The sequence below is a fragment of the Corvus brachyrhynchos genome, unplaced genomic scaffold (assembly GCF_000691975.1).
Source record: "Corvus brachyrhynchos isolate BGI_N302 unplaced genomic scaffold, ASM69197v1 scaffold279, whole genome shotgun sequence".
Lineage (NCBI taxonomy): Eukaryota > Metazoa > Chordata > Aves > Passeriformes > Corvidae > Corvus > Corvus brachyrhynchos.
In genome coordinates, this window is record NW_008246060.1 from 8517600 (window position 1) to 8521018 (window position 3419).

The following is a 3419-nucleotide window of genomic DNA, read 5'->3' on the forward strand; positions in this document are numbered from 1 at the left end:
CGTACCGGGAACCGGGAACAGGAACCGGGAGTCGGCCCCTATCAGCGTGTTTAGGAATAAATTACTTTCCCGCAAGCTCTGTGAAAGCCCGCGGTAGCTGCCCGGCGGGGCCGGCCCCACGGCACCGGGGCGGAGGGGGCGGGGGGACCCCCAGCTACCCCAGTTCGGGGCAGTTCCCGTACGAGCTGTCAGATGTGGCCCCAGCAATCAATGTGAAAAGATGAAAACACGAATCCTTGCCAAGGACTATGGGAGGACGAACAAGTCATAGGGTAAAAGCCTATGAAGGGCTTTTCAGCGCAGTGAACTCGGGCGGAATCACAGAACCACGGAAACAATTGGAATTTCAGCCCCCTGAGCCCCCCGGGGCCATCGAGTCCAGCCTGTGACCGCAGACCACCGTGACAGCCAGGCCTTCGCGCTGAGTGCCACGGCCCCTTAAGCCTCCGGGGACGGTGACTCCACCACCTCCCCGGACAGCCCACTCCAGTGTCTAAACACCTCTTCTGTGAAGAAATTCCTCCTAATTTCCACCCTAAACCTCCCCTGGTGCAGCTTAACACCATGTCCTCGCCTTCTGTGGTTAATACAACTTAGGTGGGGGCATTTTGCAGGTACCAAGCCCCGCACCCACAGGGACATGACCAGGCATGCAGAGGGCACGGTACCCTAGGTGAGAAGTGAGTCATTGTTTTATCTCAGGTCTGTGCCCACGCCTGAAGGTCAGTCACCCTGAAGCGCATTATAGGTGCAGGCCCTGCTTAATGAAGCGAGGAGCCCTCTTGTCTGGGGTGATTTGCCTTATGGCATGAGCCAGCGAGGGGCAAGGCTGCTAAAGAGGTGTCCAGGTCGTGACCCGCTCCCTCTGTGATGCTGGCTCCATCCTGCCCCCAGGCAGGTGGCTTCCAGCTGGACTTGTAGCTGCAGGGGCCGTGGCTTTCACACTGTTCTGCTGCTAGAGGAGGTGGCCGTGAAGAAAAGAATGTGATTTGCAGGTTCCAACAGAATGAGGAGCTCCGGACACCCCGCATCGGAGTAGGCCCAGGCTGACCATAAGTGGCATTGGTGGATTTGGGTCCTCACTATCTCTTTGACAAGTTATGTAGAAGAAAACACATTTTTCAATATTTAGCATGCAAAATCCTCCCTTCTTCTATAAACAGAAGCATTTTACAGGCAGTAGAAGAGTAGTCCAAGTACCAAACACATTTGGTTCCTGCCCCAGCTCTTCCTCAGCATCACCTACTCATATGGCAGCAGAGATGCTGCTAGCATGCAAGTCCAGGGGAGGCTACAATATCATCGTTGTGGAAGTACCTCCTACATGCTGAATAAGCATTCAGTTTGTGTTCTGTCATTGACCTCATAGCAAGGACAGAAAGTATACAGGAATGTCACAGGAGTGTTGCATCTGAGTGTTCTGCACAGATTTTTCTTCTTCGTGAAATATATGCCGGGTATGTGTGTTAAAAGCACCTTGTAACAAAGAAAAGCAGTCACTTACAGAAGAGCTCTGCTCTGAGCAGCAGGTAGCTCAGTAATGGGAAAATGATTTTTTTCTTGTAGTTGCTCACAAGAAATATTCAGCATGTATTTGACTTCAGTGTTGAAAACAGCATACAGTTGGTTTGCCAAGAAGGGAACTGTGTTCTCAAGACCAAATGAAGGGGTTGTAATGGAACACCCAGTATTAACAGAGCAGCCAGGACTGACAGCTCAATGCCAAACACCAAAAACAGCTGCCTCGGTGCAGCTCTGACAGAATAGGATGCCTACAGGGTGATGGGGGAAATGGCTGGATGCACAGCAGGGACCGGCCTCCCTTGAGACCTGTAACAGAGACCTTCCCCTTGTTTGCCTCAGACCCCTCCGAGACAAGAGGTGCTGGTTACCAGAGTGAGAGCAGCAGGGAGGATGGCACAGGAAGGCCCCCTGCTACTGCCAGGTGCCTACGGACTCCAGGGAGGAACCAAAGCCCAGTATTTTGGTTAGGGGTGTGTGCTATTCTTTCATGTGCATTTTTTTTTTTCTCTTCCTCTGTAACTCACTATGAAGTAAGGCTGTTTTGCTACACACTTGAGCACCATTTCTTTGTCTTTTTCATGGATAAAATGATACTTGTTCTCTCTGTGCCTAGTAACAAGTCTCACTTCTCATTAAGCAGGTATTATGAGGGAAAAGGTATATGTAAATAATGAACTACGTCTTAATGCATTTTTTTTTTCAAAAATTTACTGAAGGAGTCATATTTACAATCATAAATACAATCATCTCCTCGTCCTTCAGTCTCAAATACAACTTCTTGTGGTCGAAGTGCCTTGCAGCTATTGTCTGACACCATGTAGCTCTTCTGTCATACATGAGCTTGTTCCAATCCTTTAGGTCAAGGCAGAAAAATTACAGCCACAGCTAAAAATTACTGACAAAAGTCAGGACTAATTTTCTGGATTTCTTGTGTACACATCTCCATAGACAGTTTCTTCAGGGATATCAACTTTATTAATAAAAAAAATGGTGTGTGATTTTTATTCTCATTGTTTCTCCTGTTCTATAAACAAAATAATTAAGTTAATAACAAATGTTTTACAATCTAAGCATACTTAAAAATATTCCAGAGCCACATTTTAAACACAAAAAAGGATTTGCATGTAGAGTTTTCAGCATCCTAGGCCTAATACTGCTTTAACACACAACCATGGCAGTTCTCCAGAGATACACATGAAGAACCCTTCCATGATTACTGTGGTCTTCTGGACAGCCATGGATCTTGAGAATTCTAAAAATAGGCTCAATGTGCAAATGCAAAGATGAAACACATTTTTCTCTCCTCTGAGTGCAATTCTACAACTTCATGAAGGTAGAAAACCTTAATTTGGCAAATAGAAAATTACATATTTTTTTTGAAAAGACAATTTGCAAAAAAATTATACAAAAGAAAATCTGAAATTATACGGAACAAAAATATTGCCTTTTAAAAGGCTGTGGTCATTTTTAAATGAAAACACTATAAATTAAGTACCCAGGAAAAAACCATTAGTGTTCTTTACCAGGAACACACCTAAAATGCAAACACACCCAGTGAGATGTCCCCTGCCACCACCAAGGCTGCTTTTCCCATGCTTGTACCCCTCTTGTGTTAATGCTTTCTCAACTAAAAGCTATAAATAAGTCTGTTATCTAGGATTTTTTAAGTTAAAATTAGTGAATTATGACCAGGATAGAAACAAAACTCAGTGCAGTAAGGCCACAAAAGCAACACCATAGTCCTAAGCCTCCTGGCAGAATTAATCCAGCAGAGTCTGAACACAGAAAGCTCTTCAGTACTGACATACTTGTGAAGATCAGTCTGTGTGTGCAGGTTAACGTGAGGCTGCCCCTAACCAAAGTGCAGGAATACTGCAAGCAGCTGGGGCAGGGTC